This window comes from Leptonychotes weddellii, chromosome 1, assembly GCF_054177405.1.
Source record: "Leptonychotes weddellii isolate Sample4059 chromosome 1, ASM5417740v2, whole genome shotgun sequence".
NCBI lineage: Eukaryota > Metazoa > Chordata > Mammalia > Carnivora > Phocidae > Leptonychotes > Leptonychotes weddellii.
The window spans coordinates 126,307,522-126,333,205 of NC_138369.1; the positions used below are offsets into that span (position 1 = coordinate 126,307,522).

Here is a 25,684-nt window from a genome sequence, read left to right on the forward strand (position 1 = left end):
CCGAGGTCTTACTTAGGTCAGCTAGTTCCAGGATGCTACACACAAGGGGCTGATCGTACCCGCCTGCCCCCTGTTGGAGGGGGGTGGTCTAGATAGGCCATAGGGACCGTGCTGCAGAGGGCAGAAATGAGTCTGTACCATTCACCTCACCATCACTGGGCACCTGCTGTGTCTACACCCTGTGGCAGAAGTTCTCTGCCCAGTGGGCCTCCCCTCCCCCCCACTACATTGCAGAGCTCACTGTGGCAACGCTGTAACGGAAGGGCAAGCGGCACGGTGACGGGGAGGTGACGGACACAGCAGGGGCCAGAGCACAGTGCGCCTGGAATGCCAGGCCAATAGCATGTGAGTCACAGAAGAGGAGGGAACCTAAAATGGGGTTTTCATTTTTGATTCTTTCAAAAGCAGGAAGTTGTAAATAGTTCTGTCTTGAAAGGGCCATTCTGGGAGAAAGTGAAGAAAACAACTGACAAAGGGCTTGGAATAATAAGCAAGAATTGTGTCAAGAGGAAGGCATTTGTAGGGCTTGGAGCAGCTCACTTCGTCCACAGCGTGAGCAAGCCCAGGTCTGTGAGGGAGGGAGGCAGCAGAGCAAGGTGCTGAAGAGAGGTGGTGAGTGGGCAGGGGTGAGACTGGGGCTGTGGAGAGGTCAGTCAGCTTGCCCCAGTCTCCAGAAACAGGAGTCAACTGAGATGTCGTGAACAATGGGAAAATCCTGGCCTTGAGTTAGAATCGGGTTCCAATCCAATCTTTGTCACGGATCAGTTGTGCGACTTGGGGCAAGTCACTACATTCTCCGAGCCTATTTTATCAACGGGTTCCAATCCAATCTTTGTCACGGATCAGTTGTGCGACTTGGAGCAAGTCACTACATTCTCCGAGCCTATTTTATCAACTGAACAATGGCGGATGACAACCTACACATCTTGGGTAGATAAAAAGACATGTGAAGGCACTTCTTGAATCTGAGAACCCAGGGCCTTTCTCCAGGTGGTCCTTTGGTCAGTTTACAGAACAGATGCTTCTCTACCTGCAAAATCAGTAACATGCCTTTCGGTCTGACTTGGGGGCAATTTTGGAAAAGAACAGCTAACTTTCTGAATGCCACCCTCACATAAAGAGGGGAAGCACAAGGACCCAGAGGATAAAGGTTATACCTCAGGAAGACTAAGAGAGAAGCTCCCCATGGACCATTGTTTCCTTTTCCTCACAAGCGTTCGAGGCCGCTAGAGCTCCACAGTAATGGTGAGGGCTGGTGTCCCTGCCCTGCTTCCCACAACAAGCAGGTCCACACCATGAGCTGCTAGTCTATTTTGGGACATGATGCCAAGAAACAGGAGTGAGAAGCTGGGGAGAGTAACCAGGGAAGCAGGAGAGCCCATCCAAGGATCAGTTACTGACTTGGTGGGTCTAGTGGAAAACCTGCGCTCCAAGCCGGAGACCCCTAATGAGCTCGAATTGCATACCTGTCCACCACTGGCTTTCACTGATCCCCAGGTGGTCCGTAGGTTGTTAACTCCCTCCTACTTCCAGTTTTCCACAAGTGTCAGAATGGCAAAATAAGTTTCCTTGGGCACTCCACGAGGTGGTGGCAGAGAAGCCCTGGGAAGAAAGCGAGAGAAATGAGGTGCTGGCAGAGTTGTAACTGGAGGCCAGGATCTGGCCAGAATGAAAAGGCGGGCTGCAAGGTGCACCATTCATCAAGGTAGAGAGGTCAACTCTTAGCAAGCAATGCTGGAACCGCCCATCAAACACGGACTCCCAATGCACAGATGGGGAACTGGTCTAATCTTATGTCTAATATTTTTAGACGATTCCAGGAAGATAATTTTCCTAGAAAGGAGGACAGAGTGGAAGGAAGGAAGGAAGGAAGGAAGGAAGGAAGGAAGGAAGGAAGGAAGGAAGGAACGGAGTGGGGGGGGAAGGGAGGGAGAGGGAGGGGAGGGAGGGAGGAAAATTGCCAGAATTTCAGGCAGATGCAAATTCGCCATCTTCTTCCTTTCTTAAAAAAACAAAACATAGTTTTCTTTTTGTATAACTGCAAAGCTAATTCATGCCTATAATAAAGTATTCAAGCACTTAAAACAGAATATACAATAAGTAAGTTTTTCCCCTCTCCCATATCTCAGTCTCTCTCCCCAGAGGCAGTTACTGTTAAGAGTTGCTTGTGTATTCTTCCAGAAATATTTTATGCATAAGTGCACATATCTTGATTTCCGTTTAAAATCACAATTTAAAACACGCACACTGTGGACCTTGCTATTTTCATCCCCCCACCCCACCCCTTCAAGGGTTGCTTCATATGAGCATATGTAAATCTAGCTCATTTAAAAACATTCCTTTGCAGTTCTCCATTAGAAAGACTTTCACAATTTATTGAACTAACCTTCTTTTGATGGACAGGTAGTGGGTTTGGTTTTTTTTTTTTTCCCATTTGTTTTTCTCATCTGTTACGGTGACTTGCTGAATATTCTGTGTCCCTCTCTGTCCACATGTGTAAGAATATTTGAAGGATACATTTCTACAAGTGAAACTAAAGGAAAAAAAGGCGCAGTTAAACTTTTAGTAGAGATTGCCAAGTTGCTCTTGAAGGATTCTTGCTGATTTATACTTCTGTCCCAGAGAGGAGACTGTCTGCTGGTATCTCCACATTCTCAGTGCTGTGTGATGTTTACAAATCTAGTAGGTAAAAAAATGAATCTCCCTGTTATTTTAATTTGCATCTGTTTAAATTTGAGAGTCACCATCTTATCAGGAACTTGTTAAGCCAGTTTTCTCTCTCTCTCTCTCTCTCTCTCTCTCTGACACTGTGGAAGAGTCAAAATAATAGACGTACACCTGCTCTGTATATAGGAGGATCACAGTTAATCTAAACCCAGCACCGAAGCTGCAGGAGCGCTTGTGCCAGATGTGGGGGTAACGACAGGGGGCCAAGACGGCAGAGCCCCTGCCTGCGGCACTTACAGTCATGGTGGGAGGCTCCCAAATAACTCGGCAATTGACATACTGTGCTTCGTCTTCCAAGGGGAACTAGAGAGTGCCACACAGCAGGGGCGAGTCATCTGACCTGCCTGCCTCACTTATGCCGGTCGGGAGGGAGATTTAAAAGTCACAAAGACAAAGGGGTTGGGGCCCAGCGTTCTCCGGAGGAGGCGGTAAGACTACAAGTGGGAAGCCCCCAGGGGACAGGCGCGTTACTGGGGTGAAAGTGAGGGGTGGCTGCTGGGGGGGAGGAAGGGACTGAAACCCCAGCCCAGCATGCCTGCCACCTGCCGGGGACTGAGTTGAACCCAGACTTCCAGTGCTCTCTTCAGGGCAGTCCCTGGCTAGTGCGGCCACCCTCCCCGGCTGAGGCCAGGTTATAAGACTGCTTACTAACTGCGTTAAGGGTGTGGCATTTTATCTTCAGGGCAATAGTGAACAGTTAGGGTTTTCCACAAGGCAGGGGTATGTTCGAAGGTCCTTTTCTCAAGGTGCAGTGTTGTAGAGTCTGGATATAATTTGAAGGGGGCGGGGTGCGGGTCATGTGGCAAGGCTGGAGAGGGCCACACAAGCTGGGGGGCAGTTTGCAGTATCACCCGGGAGAGATGGTGGTGCCTCAAACCCAACTGGAATACAGACGATGGAAGCAGAGGCTATGGACAGACTCGAGAACCACTTAGGAAGTAAAATCAGCAGCATGTAGCAGCTGACGTGCTAAGGGCCTGGGGTGGGTGGCGCTCCTGTTGTCTGAGCCTGGTGGGGAGCTGTAAGAGCGGCAGTCTGGGGTGGCACGGGGAGGACGCCAGGGGCCTGGGAGACATCCACGCGGTCACCTGCAGAAGGCCATCTGATATCTGGATCTGCAGTTCAGATAAAATGTGGGGAAACTTGACCTTAAAATGCTAACTGAAGTCACTGGAGTAGATAAGAACACCCAAGGCTGTAGAAGAATTTTGAGTCATTCCCCCTGGACACCAAAACCAAGTGCTGCTAAGGAGCACAGACGCCTGAGGTTCTGACACCTGTAGGAGGTGTCCCCCCCTCACTCTGCTTAGGGTCTAAGCCTCTGTGCCAGGATGGCCTCCCTCAAGGGACTCCCTTGTCACCCGGCATAGGACATGGGCCTCCCTTCTACAAGGAGACCTTCCTCCGCACACTTGGGCTCTGACACACGGGGCCACTGTCCCGTGTGGACGCCTTCCTCACTCCCCATAAGCCCCCAACCTCACAGTGGGCCACCACCTCCTGTGTGGACCTCCTCCTCACTCCTATTCGGGGCCACCAGGGCCCCTCCCCACTCAGGTGCAGAGGCCTACCTTGTCCCACCTCCCCTGATGGCTTCTGGACAGAATTTTCTTAAAAGGAAGGGAGAAGGAGAGCTAATTCTCTTGGAGAGTGACTGGATCCCATTCTTCTCCTTTGTGCACTCCTCCTCCATTCTCTGGGAACTCCAATATCCCCTGGGATTGCTGAGTCCTTGTGCGGTCCTTGCTGGGTTCCACCAGGGCTCCCCCACCTCTTGTCTCATTTCTGTGCCTGGAGCTCTTCCAGTGCAGCAGCCTGGTGGTTCTGGTGGAAAATATGAGCTAACACCTCTGCTCCCCACTCTGCTTCCTCACGCGGTGCCCGAGAAGTCTCCAAGCACCGCTGCTTGGGCTCAGCGTCTTAGTTTGGAGTCAAGGACTTTCGCAGGGTGTTCCTTAAACAGCCAAGCTTGCACTGTCCTCCCCCATCAGAGTTGGTGACAAATACCATGATGCATGTGGAGTTCTCTCCCCTCTTCCAGCTTAGACTTTGTACTACCACATCAAGCTTGCAATGGCCTCATTCCCATCCTCTTAAGATAAGTAATCTCCCAGGTGGCTCCGTAGGCCCTGGCAAAAACAGACTTCCGGTTGTCCATTGCCACACACTCTAGACATTTCTAAACCCCAGTCATGGGCACAGCTTGGGCTCACACTGGACCCACTTTAATTGTCTGAACATTCTGTTCTTAGACTGTCCCTCTCCCCTCAACGTGCTCCATGGACAAGGGGTCCTTGTTTCGTTACCCAGCCATCCACAGAGACCCCTGAAATAGTGAGGGGTGAGGATTTGGAAAAGCTCACAGCGGAGAAAGACAAGGGGCCCATCTGTTTAAATGCAAGTCCCATGTGCTACCTGAAGGACAGCCTGGAGGGCTTTTCCCTCCCACTTACTTTAGGCTTTAGCCAGCCTTGAGGAAACTAGAATCTGCTTTCTCATTTTATGATGAGTGAAGGAAGAATTTGATAAAAGAACATTGAAGTGACCCACAACCAGGTAACTCATCTAGGGAGAGAGATTTCTCGGTTACATCTCCAGGGAAGGCAGGGAAAGCCCATTAGGAAAATGTACAGAAGCGACCAGACGAAGTCCTGGAGAAGCCATCATTGGCCTGGATAACCCAACCCTGCTTTTCTTTCCACCATCCTTTTCAGTTCCTGGATTCTAACGCAGAGAGGGCTGTTGGTACAAGGGAAGTGAGGACAAGAGAAGGAGCTCACCCAGTTTATGGGAGAGCGGAGGGAAAGTGTCTCCCACAGAGGAAGCCAGGCGAGGCCCTTGCCCACACTGATGGTAATGGAGAGATGGAGAGTGTGACCCAACTTAGCCCCAGCACATCCTTGGGCCGCCTCCACCCCCTTAAAGGACCCTTGGGCCCTGCTAGGAGTCCCGGGGACGACTTACCTTGCTCAGGGACAATCCCAGTCTCCATTAAGCCAGTGCCCCTCTGTCCCCAGGGAGCCATTGCCACACTAGGGACTAAAGTCCTGGTCCAAGGAATGTAGGACAATGAGGAAGAAGAGTGGAGCCCCTGTTCTCAGGCATCCATCTGTGGGATACTGCAAAGCCCGAGTACCATCCACCTCTCACCACGTCATTCTCCACACCCCCAGCGCGCTAGCCGAGAGGGCCGTCTGCAGTGATGGACTAGTTCTCTATCTGCACTGGGCAGTAGGAGGGCCGTTTAGCCATCTGTGACTAGGAAGCACTTAAAATGTGGCTACCGTGGCTGATGAACTGCATTTTCATTTTTCTTCAATTCTAATTAATTTATATGTACATTTGCTATCGCTACATGGGGCTAATGGCTACAACATTGGGTAGGAGCCCTGGACCATGCCCTGCTCTGCTGGACGCCAGCATCTCACTCAGGCATCACCAGGGAGAGCCTGAATTCCTTGGGGGCACCCAAAGGGTGCTTTGTGGAGGAGCAGAGAACACCCCTCTCCCTGGATCACGCTCTGTTATGGGGGTCCCTGAGAGTGCTGCTTCTGCCTTCTTGAAAAACGGGCTCTTTGTGTTTAATTACCACTCCTGGCTCTCCGCTGGGCCCATGCGTCCAGCAGGGTCTGGGACTGGGATGCAGCTTCCAGAGACCCATGACTGAAGCTTCGTTACTGGGTAGACTGCTCAGCCCCATCCCCTTTGCTCAGCAGGCATCTCCCCCACCCAATCCCTTGGCTCCCTGCTACTATGCTGGTATTAACCAGCTTCTTCCCCCTAGAAGCTCACAGACTCCTGAGCAGACACAGAAACGGTCGGCTTGGTGGAAGTAGAGCTGAAACCAATGAAGAGACATGGGCAGCAATGGAGAAAGCAATTTTGGTGGTCCTCAAAGTGTAGTGGGCAACACACCCGGCAGTCTGTGTGTTTCACAAGCCCTGAGTACCGCGGAGCCCTCTCAAGTGTGAGAAGTGCCGGGTGGTGGGTGAGGGACAGGGAATAGGGCTGACTTCTCAGAAGAGCCTGGAAGAGCTTGCCCTGGGACCTGCAGAGAGGGTGACTGCTGGGGAAGGAGGACATGCCCAGGCACGGGACCCACAATGCGTCCCGAAAACCAGTGTGCAAGGCCAGCAGCCCTCCTGATGGATGTTAATCATCTTGGAATCATCATTTTATTGATGTTAGATTGTTTAGACTGCATGGCAAAGAATTCCTTAGAGTTAAATAAATCTGCTCTCTATTTTTAGAAGTGTTCTTGGTTGGTCTTGATTTTGTGTTCTGAATTTAACTAAGGATTATCTTTAGACTAATTTTTGAAAGTTTACAAAATTTACCTGACAAACTCATCCAGCCTCTTATCCTTTGATTCCTTCGAAGAAAGCATATAGCTTTTAATGCAAAGCTTCTCCTCAAAGATGCATAGCTACGACACTGCTTATTTAAAAACTCTCTTCTCTTAGACTAATTTTATTACTCTATCAATTTTATTTCCCCTGTGGTTCATCTACCTACCCTCTTCCTCCCAAAACCCACATATTTTCTGGCTTTGAACAAGGACACCAGGTAACCAACTTGTTAAAATTGTACAAAGTTAAGGAGGAAGCTCTAAGCAAGAGATTTTCTCCCTTAGCACGTGCTTTCATGCATGGGCGCTACTCTGAAATTTCATGATTTAGTGAAGAAAAGCAGAGGTTTACGGTCAGACAAATTAAGCTTCAATCTTAGCCTTACCTCTTACTAGCTGGTCATTAAACCCTAAGCCTGCCTTTCCTGGGCTATAACATGGGGCTAAGGATGTATTGCGGGGGTTAAGTGAAATAATCACGTGTGAAGTAGCTGGCACTTAATAAACACTGTTTGTTTCTTCCTTCCTCTCCTTCTTTGGGTGGAATGCGAAGCTCTCGGGCTCTGAACCAGACTGACCTGAACCCAGCACAACCATGTATTGGCGAACTCATCTCAGTATCCTTATCCTTAGGATGGGAGGTGGTAAAAATAAATCTTCCCTCATAGAGTTGTGAGGATTAAAAATCTTGATACACACGGTGGGCCCGGCTGGCGCAGTCGGTTAAGCACCCGGCTCTTGGTTTCACGTCAGGGTCATGATCTCAGGGTCATGATCTCAGGGTGGTGAGATTGAGCCCCACACCGGGCTCTGTGCTCAGCAGGGATTCTGTTTGAGATTCTCCCTCTCCCTCTGCCCCTCCTGTTCATGCTCTCTCTCTAAAAATATATAAAAAATCTTTAAAAATTATCTTGATACATGCAAAGTTCATGGAAGAGTGCCTGGGATACAGTAAGCCCTCAACGTAGGGTAGCTAGTGTTGGTGATATCATTGTTCCATGCAGTTCTCCACTCATGTGAACAAGTGAAATCGCCAGGTGGGTGATCTGCAGAGAAGCCAGCCTTCCAGAGCACCATCAGCTGAAATAAAGACTCACATTCCCTCCAGAACATTCTTACCATTTCTTTTCTTTTCTTTTTTTTTTCATTTTGTCCTGATGGACTTTGATGGTTTGCTGGCTTTATATCACGAAGCAGCCATTTTACTACCAATTCTATGAGATGATTTGGAGAAAATATTTTTTAGGGAGAGGGAACCGGATTGACCAACTGCTTTATTCTCCCACTTTGTTCCCTAAAAGATTTAGGATGACAAAGCTGACGACTCTGATTTTATGTCAATCCAGTATTTTCTTTTTAGATTTTTATCTGTAATCCCTCAAAAAACTAACTGAGGCAAGTCACTGAACTAAATAAACCCAGCTTTAGTTGAGTAGTTCTGTAGGTATTAATACTGTTCAGAAGGAAACCCTGCTTTTACACTGGGGCCTGGACTGTTCTGACAGAAAATTGTAGGGGGTTTAGATAGAGTCCTGCTTAGAGAATCTTGCATTACTTCTCTTACCCGAGGATGAAATCCAAGAAGTTCTCTGCAGAGGTGAATATTCTCCAATAATGAGACTGTGCTCCCAGGAATGGGAAGAATTCCAACCCCTCATGTCGGAATTCTAGGACCTCTTGTCTCCTGTTCTATCACTTAATCCCAACCTTGTTTTTTCTCCCTCCACCGAAGTGGAGGCCCCTAACTGTGGCTTGCTCATCTCTTACCTCTTTGTGGTGCACAGATGGTCACAATTCCAGATTCATCCACTCCTGCAGGACCTTTCCTGGGACAAACCCACCTGCCCAAACCCACCTGCTCAACACTACATAACGGTCCTTGAGTGACTCATCCATAATACCCATAAAATATCTTACAGATTTTTTCTAAACAGAATTACCTATTGATAGTTCTCAACTCTGCCTGCACATTAAAATAACCCGAGGGGCGCTTAATAAATGCAGAGACCAGGCTCCACCACCACATCAATTGAACCAGATTCTCCAAAGGTAGGGTTGAAGCATCAGTATTTTTCAGAGCTTCCGAAGTTCAGCCAGAGCTGAGACTCACTCCTCCAAATGGATGAAGCCTAAGTGAGCCCTAGCGGCTCAGAACTGGAAATAGAACCATGTCATATGACTCCTTACCCTCAGGTGTAATTGACATATGATAGGCTGCATATATTTAAAGCATACAACTTGATGAGTTGGGACGTATGTATATATGTGTGAAACCACCAGAATAAAGATTATGAACATATCCATCACTTCCACAAGTATCCATATGCTCCTTTATAATCACTGCCTCCTTCACCCCACCCCAGACTCTCAGGGGGATCACTGACTTGTTTTCTGTCACCATAAATTAGTTTTTATTTTGATGAGATCCGAGTTATTATTTGTTTAATTTTTATGATTCATGCTTTTTGTATCAGATTTAAGAAATCTTTGCGAAACCTAAGATCACTAAGATTTTCTTCTGTGTTTTCTTCTAAAAGTTCTGTAGCTTTATCCGTTACATTTAGGTCTATGATTTAGCAGAGGTGAAAAAGCTAAGACTTGTGTGTTTGGGTGACTTGGCCAAAGTGACATGGTGAGTCAGACCCCAAACTGGCCCCATGTCACATGATTCCTTGTCCTGAGTACTTGCTTGTTATTTATTTTTGGACTTAATTATAGAATTGAGTTTATCATATTCTTAATTCATATGTGCAATATCACCAGGAGTCCGAGACAAGTCTCCTGTTTTTGATTCGGTTTTTATTAGTTTTATAGCATTAGTTATTTCTTGTTATCTCTGAGCCCAAGCCCTTAATTTTATAATTTGCTCCATAATATAGGGGCTTAGCTTCTAAATTCATTTCCAAGACTTCTTTGCCAATTGGCTTCCTGGCAGGTTCTGCCAATGGGACATACCAGTTGGAGATAAGAAGGCAGGAGGAACAAAAGAGCTCCCTTCCAGTTTTCCAGCTCTGGTCAGCACCCTGTCCGCTCCCCGCTCCCCCAGCAGCAGAGGAGAACCACAGCTCCAGCTCCGGTTGCCCTCAGCAACCCAGCACCAGCCATCAACACGGGGTATGCCCCTACCCCCGAGCTCTGAGTGCTACACCTGCACACCAGCCATGGGTTTCCTTCCTTTGAACTCCTAGACGTGATAGGTTTTCTCTGCAGTTACAGTATCTCAGGGCCTTCTTTCTCATTTCTTCACCTTCTAATTCCCCTTGTAATCAATCCCCTGTATTAAATCCTCTCTGTTGAAAACACCTAGAGTGTTTTCTGTTTTCATGACTGGACACTGATTGACACATTATCTCTACTTCTTGCTGCTGCATAGCCACCTCATCTAGTGGGCTTGTTATATATCTTTGGACATGAATGAATCCTTGTAAAATACAGGGGTTTTTTTCTGTTGTGATTTTCATTTAAATGAATGCTATTATGCTATATATCTCATTCTGTTTCTTTTCTTTCACCCAAACCCATTTTGCTAAGATCTACTCGTGTTGGTGTTTTGCTTCCAGTTCACTGTTTCTAATTATTGCATAATATTCCATGCTGTGCACCCACATCATTTCATGTATCCATCCCCCTGGAGATGGTTTCTGAGATCATCCCCAACTCCCGACTGCTGCATACAGCTTGGACTTAAGTGAACATTTCCTTTTTTTTTTATTTATTTAATTTCAATTAATTAACATATAATGTATTATTAGTTTCAGAGGTAGAGTTCAGTGATTCAGTGATTCATCAGTTGTGTATAACACCCAGTGTTCATTACATCATGTACCCTCCTTAATATGCATCACCTGGTTACCCCATTCCCCTCACCCCTCCCCTCCAGCAACCCTCAGTTTGTTTCCTATGATTAAGAGTCTCTTATGTGAGCATTTCTATGGCATTTAACCTTGGAGTGAGAGCTGGCCAGACATCATTCACTTTCTTCAGTTAAGTACATACTGTACATGAAGAGCTCTGGAATGGCTATACATGGGATGCTGGTGAGTGCCTGTTTCCTCCCATCTTCACCAGTATTTATGACTTGATATTCTCATTTTTGCAAATTTCATGAGCATAAATACAATTTTGCAATTACTTTACATTTCTTTATCAGTGAGTTGAGGTCTCTGTGGACTTGCTAGTCTTAAATCTTCTGCTGTGTGACTTGTCTACACATAGCCTTTGACCATTTTCTCACTGGATTCCTTATGTTTTCCTGTTGGTCTTCGGGAGTTCCTTGTCTAGTCTATTTACTTGCATTAGCTTGAGGCATTGCAAAGACATTCTCTTCATCTGCTGCCCCTCTTTAATCTTTATCTCATGTATCCTTTGTTGAACACAAAACATGAATATTGTTGTAGCCAGTCCATCAATATTTGGCCCTAAGGTTTGTGCTCTTGCATTCTCTTTAAAGAGTCCTTCTCCACCCCAAGGTCACAAGTATATTCTCTTATCTTTTCCTTTATAGCTTCTCTTATAGCTTCATATTTTCCCTTTCCCATGTATAATCCACCTAAAATTCACCTTTTACATAGTATAAGGTAGAGATACTAACTTTATTGTTTTTCTCATAAAGAAGCCCGTATTCCCAATCCCATCTGATCTCTTTCCATTTTATCTGTAGATAAAATGGCCTTCCTCTTTGTGATAAAATAAATCTCTGCAATAATCGAGCTAAATTCATGATTTTTCTCAATGTTTTAAGTGAGGTCTGACTAAACTAGAACCATAAAAAATAAGAAAGGGAGATGGTCCTGTGGTCCCGGACCCCACCCCGGCTAGTTCCTTCCCTCCCATACAACTCCCCTCACCTCTCACTACCCCCACTGAGGTTCTTGACTCTTGCCAAACATACCTCTGGTTGTCTCCTCGGGTTCCTCCCTCCTGAAGACCCGCCTTCACACACGCCACCGCTGTGGAATGCCCAAGCCAGGCCACTTCCTTCTTCCCTGTGCCACACTCGTCTCTCTGAAGACTACTCATGGGAATCTCCCCAGACCCAACCCTTTCAATGCTTCGTTAACATTGAAGTCTGGGCTCATTAAACTCAGGGTGTGTGCTTGTGTGTGTGTGTGTGTGTGTGTGTGTGTGTGTGTGTTTGTATGGTCATAAATATCTCTTGCTTTTCATACTTTACAAAACGCTTTCACATGCTCGCTCATGAATCCTATACAGCAGGCTGTGCCGGAAATGTTTCTCCCCTTTACAGATGAGGAAACTGAGGCTCGAAGAGTTTAAATCTCTTAAAATTTGGGGAATCTGCTTAAGCCACACTGCAGGAATAGGGAATGGCTGGGACCAGTTCTTCTGGTTCTAAGTCGAGGAATCACTTAACCTACCATACCCTTTCTTAACATGGGCACAGAGTCTATCTCTACAATTAGATGGATCAGGGTCTCAACTGGTCCAAATGAACTGCAGGCACAGAAGCTATTGCACTTGGAGCCTGGTCTTGCACTCCTGCCCTTTTGCTTGGGACACTTACACTCTGCCTAGCCACAGAGCATGAGTCCTCTTGTAATACTGTGTTCATCCTTGTCATAGCATTCATCACAATTATAATCAAATTACTCCTGTGCCATTAGTCTAACATCTGCCTCCCCACAAGTTCTATGCCTTGTTCATAACTGTACTCTCAATGCCAAGTTATGTACTCAAACAAGTATTTGTTGAATGTATGAATGAATGAATGTTTCCTGTGCCTTCTCAGCCACTGCCTGGGTTCCTGTGTTAAATGAACCAAGCACCCATATTAGCAATGCTGACACCCATCCGACTTCAAGCTCTTCTACCACCCAAGAGCCTTACTACAGTATATCTCTTTCAGGTGGGCACCTGCATTTGCCGTACACATTTAGGCAGAAGTCTAACCATGGCCAATACTACAACCAGGACATTTCCTCTGGCCCAGGTTCTGCCTGATCCCTGCCTGCTCTCCCTTGCTGGGCCCGCCTCTCCCAACTCTGCATCCCAGTACACCCTGTGTTCAAGGCCTCTCAAATCAGAATCCTCTGTGGTTCCTTCTAGAACCCAGCTTCATGGTCTGCACAAAACAGACTCTCAATAGATGACAACAAATAATGAGCTCTTTATTCATCTTGGCAGTCAGATTTCTAATCTGTCTCATAGATATGAATGGCAAACACAGCTGATTGGTAAGTAGGAAAAAATGCTTCCCACTTCCAGTAATGGACCTACCCCCACCGATGTTCAGAAATGTCAGCCATCAGAGAAAAACACACCAGTGGTAAACAGTATCTCTTGAATGACTACTCTGGAAAGAAACATGGCTCCAAGCACTCCACAGGATGGAGCCTGGTCAAGAGAACTGCTAGAATATTCTTCCAGAGCACCCAGGTCCTGCCTAGGTGAGCTTTCTATCAGATAGGGCTACCAAATACTGAGACACTGAGACATGTACAGGAAGACACACGCACACTCACATGTACACATGCACACACATGTGCACACACACAGAATTAATTTAGAATGGCAAGGTGGTTTGCGACCTAGGTTTTGGAGTCAGACAGAACAGAGTTTAAATTCTGCCCCTAACATTTCCTAAGTAGTTTATCTAAAGCAAATTACTTTTCTGACTTTGTTTCCTCATGTGCAAACTGGTACAATAATACGTACCAAAGGCTGTTGCAAGGATTACATGAGATAGATAAAGCTCTAGGAATACAGTAAGGGGCAAAGAAGTGGTGGCTGTTAGGAACATCAGCACTGGCTTTTTAACACTTCAAAGCTGAGTATGTAGATGCTGGGATGATGCATAATAAAGATGACAAGGAAGGGATCTGGGGAAAGGCAAGCTCAGAGCTGGGTATGGGGAAAGGGGAAGAAACTGGCTCGGAGAGAGAAGTGAAGAGGGTGGGTGTTGGAGGTGGGAGTGAGGGCCCTCAAGGACACAGTGAGGAGCAGGCTCAGCGGCAGCCCGGGCTCTTGCTGTGGTCACTGCTGAGTAGTCCCAGGGGGCAGTCTTGCATTGCCTCCGGATCTTATGTAATTACTTACTTTAAAAAAAAAAAAACGAAAAAACTTTCCACTAAAGTAGCCCTGGATATCCAGCCCAGCAGCCTGTGAGGCTCTGGGGGGTGCCAGGATGACTCACGAAGATACCCTGCCTTTGAACACACCCTCCGATCCAGTCATCATCTCATCCTGCTCAGGGCTCAACGGGACAAAGCTCATTAGTGAGGTCAGCGAGAGGCAGATACCTCTAAGGTTCACAGGGAAAGCAGTTCTTATCTTGTCTCTTGTCTTTTAATTTTAATAAGCCAGAGGAAATCTTTCTGTGTCCCAAAGTCTTGCTTGCTTGGGGAAAAAATAATATTTAAAGACTTGCTATTCCAAATGTGGTCCATAGATCAGCAGCATCGGCGTCCCCTGGGAGCTGATTTCAGGGTCCTATTCCAGACCTACTGAAAAAGAATCTCAGGGGGGTAGGCAGCGGGGGCTGTTCCCAAGACTTGGTGTTTTTAACAGACTCTCCAGGTGATTCTTATGCACACAGAATTTAAGAAGCCTTAATTCAGGCACAGGTTAGACACATCAGCCTCTCTGGAGCTCACTTGTATCACCCACAGCTACTTTTCACCACGTGATTAGGAAGAAGTCTATTTCTATTCAAGGGCACAGGAAGGTCACTCTAAAACTCAGTTGCCAAAGCCTTCATTCCAAAATATAGAAGATTTTAAAAGAATTCCACCTTGGATCAGGGAAGAATAGTCATAATATAAATTGAGCTTTAGAAATGTAGATACTTGGACTGATCTACTATCTCAGAATTCTCTAACTGAAAGCAAGAGAAATGGAATCTCACTGTCTCAAACACAAAAAGAAGTTAGTAGAAGACACAGGACTATAGAATCAGAATCCGAAGAATCAGTCTAGGATGGCCAGGACTGAGGCAGACCCCAGGTAGCAGGAACTCATGGACAGTCTGGATAGGGAGCCGCTACAGGGATTATTTGACCTCAGTGGCTTTCTAGAGCTGCCATCTGTCCATTCAAGATGCAAATTCCCGAGACAGTCTCTGATTGGCCAGGGCACAGCCACACGCCAAGCGCTGGCAAGTGAAAGGCAGGACTCCTGAGCCGATGACTCCAAGAGTGCAGTGTAATGGGTGCTGGATGACTCCTCCAAGCTCAGTCAGGTCCAGCTTCCAGACATGAGTGGATGAAGAGGATAGGCAAAACAGTGGATGTGCCCTGCCTCCCCAGCCTGGCTGGGTTTGACTGGACATCGGCAGGAGCAATCCAGATGTGCAAACCTTAAGAGAGATGAAAGAAAATACGAACGTTCTCCTAGGGAGGCTGGGGGAGTTCAAAAGCTAGGAAAACAGAGTGGAGACAACAGCATGATTAGGTGTAGTTGTGAAGGCCAAAGAGAATGACCTTAGGTAATGACTTCAAGAAGCCCAGCTCCTGGAAGCTGGCAGAGGCAGATGAGCTGTGATCCTAAGAGAGAGAGAGGGAGGCACAAATTCAAAGAGGTGTCTGGGGGTGACACCCACAGAGAATGCCTTCGTTCCTGATGGAGCCCCTGTCGGGACAGCAGGCACTCCAACATACGTCTGTGGTCTGAGCGCCTGGTAAGAGAGGACATCACTCCTCTGAACAAGGGTGTGGTGGTCCTGGAGTGGGGTGGCCAGGGGGCATGGAAGGAGGCCTGTTGGTTACATTTGGGCTCTAGGTGTGTGCAATGAGACAGCAAGGACGCGAAAATGGCAACCTTACTTACCAGAATGTTCAAGAGACCGCACCCTGCACTGCCAGTGTGTAAGGGCTTACAGACCTTGATATTTTTAAACAGAAATGTTGAATATATCAACTTCTATCATTAGATAAAAGCCGACCACAGCTATTGAAACCCAATTAAAGGCACTAGAAAATATGTAAAAAGTAGAAAAACTGCTAGCATTTAACGAGCACCTGCTATGTGACAGGCATATTACTAAACACTTAATGTTATCTCATTTAATCCCCCAAACAACCTTAAGACCTCTGTTTTACAAATAAGATTTTAGGTGACTTGTATGTGGTTATGCAGATAATACATGCAAAGCCAGTGTTTGAGTCAGGCATGTTTAACTGCAAAGCCTATACTCAATATTACATCAGCAAAGTCTTTACTATTATTCAAGTTACTAGCAAATTGAATCATACAAGTTTCTACAAGACACCACCAGAAATAAAGCTTTTATAACACTGAATGAATATATATTATTATACAGATAGATGAGGAAAAACTTGTATCTCTCTATGGTATTTAATTTTTATACATAGTAGTTACTTAAGGTACATGGTAGGTATTTTATACATAGTTGTTTAATGCCTAAGCATTCATAGAGATATGTATGGTTGGAGATAACAAACTATATATGGTTATTTTATAATCTTATTTCCTTTTAGCCGGCCAAATTTAAAGAGAACCCATCAAAAATTATATACCTCAAATACACTTGGCCAACAGTGGCATCAAACACCATGAAAATCTGAAACTTCTCTAAGAAGAAGCTTGAACTGTTTGAACACCAAATAAGGCAAGGCCAATGGCTTCGTGTTTATTACACACCCACTCCCGTGAAGCAAAGTGAGGATGGTCTGTGAGAACCGACCAACTTGATCACTGTCCCAGGCTGATTTCAATGAGACCAAGGCTCTGCAGTTCACCCACTGTGACTATTTATTTCCTGAGGCCACCACACCCTGTCACAAAGTCAATGGGGACCAGCACTTGAGGTTCTGAAGTCCTTCCAGGGGATGTGGGGGGCAGGGTGTGCAACAAAGAGCAGCAACAGACCCAAGGCTGTGAAAAGTCCTTTCGGGGTGGGGTGGTGGGATATTAATAATGGTTTCCTCTAGCAGAGCCTTCATTTGGCAGAATCGAGGTAGTCAGTCTCTCTGACATCTTCAAGAACACTGGGACCCACAGCCCAGAGGCCTACAGCCTAAGTTCTAGGCACAAGGTGCTCTCCAGAGTGTGTTCACCCCGCTTGGCTGGGCCAGGAAGGATGCCCCAACAACGATCACACCGTTGGACGGCATTTTTCAGCATTTTCTGCTACACCAAAATGCTGACATTCCAATTCGAGATTTGTAAGCTGATGAGTCCCAGCCCCGGCCCACGCCCAAGGAATCTCCTCTCCTTGCCCCCTCCATCCGCCCGCACAGACTCGCTCCCCAGTGGTACATCCACGCGCCCCACCCCCCCAAGCGTCCCCCCAAGCCATTTAGAGAGCACAGTCTCTGCACGTGATTTCATCATGCTGCTGATGCAAGTGCTTAGCATTGGGCTTTCTATTTGGCTGGTGCTGAAGAAATAGCTAGGAAAATGCTAAATAAAACAATTTCTGAGAACAGCTGTATAGGAGAATTTTGCGCCCCTAATTTAGGAAATCTTGTTGGCTCATACCTTGAGGTGCAGATAAACATCTGCTTTTTAATGCCCACTGCAGATTAGAAGCGTGTGAGCAAAGTATCTGGTGCATAGTAGGCTCAATAAATATTTACCTAAATGAATGAATAAATTCACTGAAGAATGCATGCAAGGAAAGGAAGGTTATAATATGCATTTCAGCAGCCCTCAGATGAAGAGAAGTCAATAGTGAGATTGTGGACAAACTGCATTTCACCCTGAAATCCACTCAAAATCCACAATCCCACAAGCTGCACGAATAAATAAAAGGTTTCTATATATCACTCCAGTGTCATCGTACTATATTATCAGAAAATCAGTTATCTTTACTTGACTTTTAAAATTATTGATCTTTTTCAAAGAAGAGGCCCCATTCACAAGAAACTTTGGAATAGAACTTAACTGCAAACAAATGTACTTTAATTCTGTCCTTGTAGATTGCAAAGGTCAGACTACTTTCTAAGGTCTGGCTTTTCTTTAGTGAGGAAGATGTGCAAATCAGGAATTAAAACGATAAAGTCGGACCTCCTTGTCTGGAAGCACGGCCTTTCTGATTTTTAATAGGCCTCTTTTCCATTTGGTTTGAAATAAAGTGGCCCCAATTATTTTAGAATCCTTTAAAGGAAAAGATATCCATAAATTAAGCTACAGACCTCTCCTGATTTCCCAGAGAAATTAAATTCTCACCTTAAATGACTTAAATCGCATTGCGCACAAGCAGACAAAGCTCCCTTCTGCAGGGTTACAAAAGATGGGCACAGCAGCACAGAATTTTGGAGCTAAAAAGATAAATAGAAATAGATATAAACACACACCCCACTAGCAAAATTCAATAGTAAGATCAAAGCTAAACTTTCTCCTTCACAGAGTTCCTGTTAAGATTTTTTTTTTCCCTCTTCTACACCATAATCTGAGTCTTGGATACTTTCGTTCCTATTCAGCCTCAAGATCAAACAACTCACACACATCTGCTGGGGTAGGTTTTTGTTTTTTTTTTTTCTTTTTTAAGGCATTCGATAATTGATGGGGGTGAGGGGAGAAGAGGAGTTTGAACATCGACATAAAGGCAACAGCAAAATACCCCATCACACTCCTTCTGCCCATGGAAATGAGGGGCCCGGTGGGAGATGAGTACACGTGAGGATATAAATGTCTGTACAAGGTAACCCCAACATGTTCCAAAGAGAGAATTGTCTCAAAATATGCGCCCTACCATATAAAATGATCTTTTCTTTTTCAATAGAAAATAGCAGTTTAGTGCGCCTGGGTGGCTCAGTCAGTTAAGCGACTGCCTTCGGCTCAGGTCATGATCCTGGAGTCCCGGGATCGAGTCCTGCATCGGGCTCCCTGCTCGGCGAGGAGTCTGCTTCTCCCTCTGACCCTCCTCCCTCTCGTGCTCTCTGTCTCTCATTCTCTCTGTCTCAAATAAATAAATAAAATCTTAAAAAAATAATAAAAAGAAAAGAAAAGAAAATAGCAGTTTATTTCATCTCTTTCCAAATGGAGTCCCGCCCCTGGCCTGTTGTGAGAGCAGTGAGGTCAGAGGCCTGGCCCTGGGAAGTCTGCAGGCTCACACGGGAGCTAGGCGTGTACACACGTACGAGTGAGCAGAACGTGGCCACTAGTCCACAGGGATCTTTTGTGAAGGGGAAGGGCAAGAAATGCTGGTTTATGACTAGGGAATGCAGGAGGCTTCTTGGACGAGGTGGCATTCAAACAGGGCTTCGGAGGATACATAGGCTCTTGCTGGAGAAGCTGATGGAACATGTCCTCAGCAGAGGGACTGGTAGGATTCAAGTGGTCCTGATAAATTACAGGCATGTTCAGGGTCCAGGGTAACTGGGGTGTAGGCGCTGTGACTGGGAAGGCCATGGAGGCCAGTAAAAATTCTGGAGGTGGGATGGAGGATCAAGGACACCATATATGACGATTTATTTTTATTTACATTTATTCCTCATTTCACCTTTCCTCTAGTCCCTGTCACTCCCTGTCCCCACCCATCCTGAATATGATCCTTCTGTCCTTCAGATAACGAGATTCAGCAAAATCTAGGGTCCTCTGTTAGAAACGATGCGGCTTCAGAAGAGCAGTGTCCAAGGATGAGATATCAAAACAACGTGTGCCGTACCAAGCCGAAACTCACCCCCAAGAGGCAAGACTTCCTAGGCTGTTCTTCCGCTGCCTTCTCTGGGACACAGTTTCTCCTCCCAAAGCCATGAGCCTCTGCTGTTTAAGGGGCACCTGCCTGGCTTCTCTGCCCTTCTTACAGCCCACAGTATTAGTCAGGTTAAGTAATGTCAGCTGCCGAAACAACCGCCAAATCTCAGTGGCTTTAATATGATGAAAGTTGATTTCTTGCTCAGGCAAAGTCCCATGCCGGTCAGCAGCTCTCCCGAGCGACTCTGCATCAGCCTTAGGGACTCGGGCTCCTTCTATCTGCCACTAAACTGTGGTGAGAACTTCCGCAAACCGCTTCCCTTCTACAGGCTTCAGAATCATTTACAAGGCGGTGCTAATAGTTCTTGCCCACCTACCTGACACTACCATTGTGACTGTCAAATGCTTAGTAAACAACCATTATAATTATGGAGCAATTCGCATATATTAAATTCTTCTTATGCAAAGACACTGTGCTGCGTGTATAAGCATTATTTCATTTAATTCTGGTAACAGCACAGTCACAAAAGTCCTCCCACTATTATTAGAAGGCTAAATGGGTTTGTCTTTGCATTCATGCAACATCATCGTAAAAGAATATTCTTTGAACATATCAAGTATCCTCCCACCCCAGCGCCCTGCCCTTGCTAATCCCTCTACTGGGACTGCTCCGGCCCAGGTATGAGCGTGGCTTCTCCTCTCCCTCCACTCAAGTCTGTATGCTCTCCCACTCAAGTTGGAGAAGATGTTTTTACCCACTCGATCCGAAGTACCACCCCTGTCCCAACATCCTTCTTCATCACCTCTCCCCATTTGATTGTTCTTTATAGCATTTTAACCCTCTGACATCTGGGGAATTTACATGAGTATTTACTGCCAGCATCCCCCAACTAGACTGTAAGCCCCATGAAAGCAGGGACTTGGCTTGAAACCTTTACTGAGGTATCTCCGGTGCCTAAAATAGAGCTTAGCACGTAGTAGGTGCTCAGTAAATACTTGTTGAGCCAATGTGATCCACTCGTTATTTTGTGCTGCAAATTATCGTGGGAAAATGGTCCCTTGTTACTTGACTTTTCTTCTTCTGCAAAGGAGCTGTATCAAAATACAACCATGGTATTTTGAGAGCTTGGAGTCTAAAACATTGACCCCCTTCAGGCTTAGGGGAAAGAAATCTACCAGCTGCGACTTGTCAGTTCTCTCCTGGTGAAAGATTAGAGGGGGAGCTCGCTCTCTTCCAGCCAAGTCCCAGGCATCTGGGTCGCCTATGCAAGCCTTAATCAAGTTATCATATCTAGCCCCTGTCTCCTGGATCCCGTCACTTTTGAATGAGAAAAAATTTGCAGACAAATTTCTAGCAGCAGGAAATTGGTGCTCTCCTGCAAGGCTGCCTGAAAAGCACCTGCAGCATCAGCAGAAGCCCTCCCACTCCTGCTGGGAGGCGGCTCCAAGCCTCTGGCTTCCGGACTGGGGGGTTCTCTGCTCATTCACTTCCAACCCACCTGCCCCTTGGGGACGCTGCTCTGGTATGGGTACTGCCCTGGGCCAGGACCAGGTGGACCCGGAAGCCCACGTCCAGGCCAGTGACGTCTCCTTAATGGGCTTTGCTGAGTTGCTCTGGTCAAAGGAGAGGGTTCTGCCCGGAGATCAAGAAGCCTACCACCACCAGCAAAACCTGCCCTCCTCATTGTTCCCAGGCTAAGGAGCATTTGATTAAGTACCAGGAAAGTTCACTTTAACTTACAAAAAAACAAAAAACATTCAGCTCTTCCAGGAAGGAAGGGCTGTGCTGGCCTCTGGGCTTTATATGCGCTCAGCCATTTTCACTTTTTAGTGAAAACTGCGAGAAAGAAACAAAAAACACTTTGCCCCTTCATCAGAAAGGAGATTTTTTTTTTCCCGACGAGAGAGAGTTTTGCTGGAGAATAGGAGCCGGGAGGATAAAGATATTGGCAGAGCTTAATGCCATAAATCTGATTAATTTACCTTGTGACACTCTCAACAAAAAAGTTAAGGGTCAGAGTCTTGCCTGCGAAGTGACCTTTCACCTGCAGCCAAGGCGGTCACAATGGGGGCCTGAGCCGCCTTTCACAGCTACCTGCTGCTTCCTACAATGAGATTGGACACAGTTTTCAACATGATGGAGGACACCTCTCGAGCAAGCGGTCTTTGTTCTTTCTGCCTGTGGAGTGGAAAACATCCAGGTCACCTTCACCTTCCAGCGTTCAAATAGGACCAGACAAGAGCTTGCATCTCTGGGACAGAGAGGAAGGCAACCGAAATAGAGAGCTTTCTTGATGACTCATGGCGTGAACATATATTGAATAACTTACAGAATATACAACTACGAATAAATCTTGGCCCTTGCCCTCAGGGAACACAGAGGACTGTGTCACTCATGAAAATGGGATACAACCAATGCCTCCCAGATGGGCGGGTCTCAATGCACGGTCGTGGGACCAGTGATGGAGTGACCTAGGAGAGGAAGACCTCATAAGAGCCGGAGTCTGGAATCCCCAGATGGAGGAAACTCAGAGAATGATCTTCACATCCGTCTCTTAAATTACGCCAATACACATAAGGAGTGGTGAGTCAGGTGGCCCTCCGTCTTCTCACACTTACGTGAAAACTGTCTCAGACCCGTCAAGATCTCCGGAGGCTTTCACAGCCCCCGGCAGGCCCGGCTGGAACGTGCGGCCCCACGGAGCACGCTTGCGGAGACATCCCTGTTCCTGCATGTTGCCACTTGGCGTTGCCAGCGACGCCTGCAGCTCGCTAGTTTCACGTTTCATCTCGGCTTTAGCAGAATGTATTAATAGAGGGGAACATCTGGCAGAATGGCATAACGAAATGGGAACCAGACGCTCCGTCAAGCGCCACTGAGAGCTGTTTATCCGTAGAATTAACCTTTTGTTCAACATTTGTTTTGTGGTGGGGTTGTGCTGTGTTTTTAAAGTCGCATGTCTCCCCGTCTCTTCTAAAGACACCCACTTTTTGCTGATTCAGCACTTCTCGTGCCTGGCAGAAGGCTGTTCCGAACAGCTGAGAGCCATGGAGGCTGGAAACCCCTCCAGCGGACCGTTGAATCGGGCCCCCCCCCCGTAGACTGACGAAGCCCCAGATGGGCCCAGGTGGGCTCGTGTGAGAATCCCAGGCAGGCCCAACTCCATCTGCATGCTGAAATTGTGTCTAGACAGGAGGCTAGGCACGCTCACTTTCCAAATTCACTTTGAAACAGCTTCAAGTGCAAAATGAATTTATTGCTGCAGAAAGGTCTCCAGCACGCAGACAAAACACCAGGAAGCAGTCAGGAAGGAAGGAGGGCAGGAGGGAGGGAAGGAGGGAAGAAAGGAAGGGAAGGCAGGCAGGCAGGCAGGGAGGAAGGAAGGGAGGAAGGGAGGGAGAGATCGAGAGAGGGGAAGGAGGGAGGAGCACTCACCAGACAGTGTCTGCACCAAACTAGCAGGGATTCTTCCATGCCTACCTGGTCTCCTGCTGACACTGGTGATAGAAGCCCCTTCCGGGGACACTGACCATCAGGCTGGTCATTCCCCATGGCTCAGCTCCAAGAAGGAACAACAAATCCTCACATGTCAGACTAGAGGCAGCCCCTTAGGGATCACCAAATAGTAGACACAAGCCCAACAGGAGGTTGTCGTTTTGCCAGGGTTCGCGTGGAAGCCCGAGGCGTAGAACAGATCGCTGTGAACTGGCTCTGAGTGAAGCAGAAGTAGGAGGTGACCGGGAGCGCACTCCCTGAGACATTTCTTCCACCCTTCCCACCAGTACCGAGGTGACATGTGTGCCTGGGGAGCCCCCATTTCCTGACTCTACAGAAGAGGAATGGAGGTTTCTACCATTATAGGAGGAGCAAAAGGAAACGAGCTTGAGGCTGCGGGTCCTCTCCACCGTGGGCCCATAGCCCCAGCTGGCGGACACGCACTGCGTGCAGCTGACTCATCCCAACACCACCTCGAGCCCCAGACTCAGACAACCAGACTTCATCTGGGTGCCATATGTCTGGCATCTTAGAATCTTCATTTTACATTGAAAATATAAACATCACAATAAGGGAAAAGCTAAATTCATTCAATGCTTATTCAATGAAGGGTTTATTTGTGATTTATTAATTTTTTTTAAATAAGAAAACAAAGAGAACAACAAAACAACAGATCACATATTCTCCAAGCAATTCACATGGCCTCATGCCAGTGTTGGGCCTATCTTAAATAGGATAGCCTTGACATGTTGAAAGATATATTTCAGTAGAGAAATCAATGAAAGAACTTGATACAATTTGAACAGATGAATAATGTGAGCAAAAGATGTTCCCTGGCTCTGAGGAAACATTGTTTTGGAAGATTATCCAGACTTGCAATTTAATACCAGATGTTGGCATCTGGAAAGACCCTGATTTGACATTTTGGCAGGAGAAATGAAGAACACAGAAATGGCAGTTAAAAAAAAAAAACTGGAAGAAAGGATTGTTGCAATAGCCCAGGGGAGCAGTCCCGGAATGTCAGAAAGCATGAGTTTCTCACCCATGACACTCAAGTGATGTCAAGGGCAGCCTGGGCCCTAGAAGGTTCTGGAAGGGTATCTGAGGGTGAAGAGAAGGAAGATTCTTTGGTGAGCCCCATGAGGCAGTCAAGGGCAGGGGGAAGCAGGCCAGAGAGTAAGGTCGGTGCCTGTGATGTGGCCGCAGGGCCCAGAGGAAATGGCTCTCCAAACCTGCTATTACAGCTGTGTGGTCGGGCCCAGCCTGAGAGCGAGTCACTGGCAGAGGCCACAGGAACCTGGCTGACCCAGCCGTCCCCACCGTCGGGAACAGGCAGCAGTTCTCCCAAGCTCTGGATTCCAGACACTCCACTGCAAACTCGCTCTGGCAGAGTCCTGGGCTCCCACACCCTCTTCTCAACCCAGATAGAGTACTGATATTATCCTGTGGCTAAAATGTCCATTCAAAAAAAATTTTGTTTTGAGCTATAATTTCCACGCAGTGAAATACTCAGATCTTAAGCGTTTGATCAGGTTTGACAAACAGATACGCTCATGCCCCATAGCCTGGTCAAGACACAGACCATCTCTATCACCCCAGAAATTTCCCTCATGCCCCTTGCTAGCCAGTGCCCCTCCATATACACAGAAGGTAACCACGGATCTGATTTCTGCCACCACAGGTCTGAGTCACTACTGTAGAACTGTATAGAAATGGCACCATACCCTGTGTCTTCTTTTGTGTCTGGTTTCCTTCACTCAGTAGGTGCTTGAAATTCACGCATGTTGTTGCCTGTAACCCTAGGTCACTCCTTTGTTTTCTTTCTGAGTCGTATTCTACTGTATGGACATACCACAAATATCATAATTTACTGTCTATCCATTCGCCTGTTGTTGGACATCCGGGATGTACTCAGTTTTCAGCTATTATGAACAAAACTGCTATGAGCATTTGTGTGGACATATGATTTCATCCTTCTAGAGCAGATACCAAGCAGTAGAACTGGTGGACCATAGGGTGCATGGATGTTTGATTTTTTAAGAAACTGATGAACAGAGTCCCAAGGTCGCTGTTCAGAAGTTCTTGTGGAAAGTATGAATAGCACGGTGGTCCCGTGCCTCGGGGTGTGTGAATGAATGCACTGCTACAGTGTGCAGGGGGACACGTGGAGTGTGACCATGGGCATGCTAGCCTGGGAGTGGGGACATCTGAGTCATGTTTCTGCTGAAGCGTCTGGGTCTCGGTTTCCTCTTCATTGAGTGAGGCTGTTAAAGAGATGCCACCCAAGGGTATTTCTAGCTGACATAATGAATCTTCTATTTTATCACGTCCTAGGAAGCAAAACAAAAATCTATTAGTAACCATTCTCTTTGAAAGCCAATATCTGATTTGTAACCTCATAGAGTGACTAGATTTGTCATCTAACAATTTCAGGCCCTGGGTCAGTTCATGATACCTTCAAATGAAAGAGCAGAAAATCCCATTCAAACTGGCTTAAC

At 46.7% G+C, this 25,684-nt stretch overlaps 1 long non-coding RNA gene across 1 annotated transcript; it reads right to left on the minus strand.

Moving 5' to 3' along the window:
* Positions 1–1,520: 1,520 nt before the first annotated feature.
* On the minus strand, positions 1,521–23,658 carry LOC145717250 (uncharacterized). The gene is made up of 3 exons (XR_014140320.1): positions 23,172–23,658; positions 18,221–18,312; positions 1,521–1,602 (listed from the first exon to the last, which is right to left on the minus strand). It is a non-coding gene; the product is annotated as an uncharacterized LOC145717250 (long non-coding RNA).
* Positions 23,659–25,684: the final 2,026 nt, after the last annotated feature.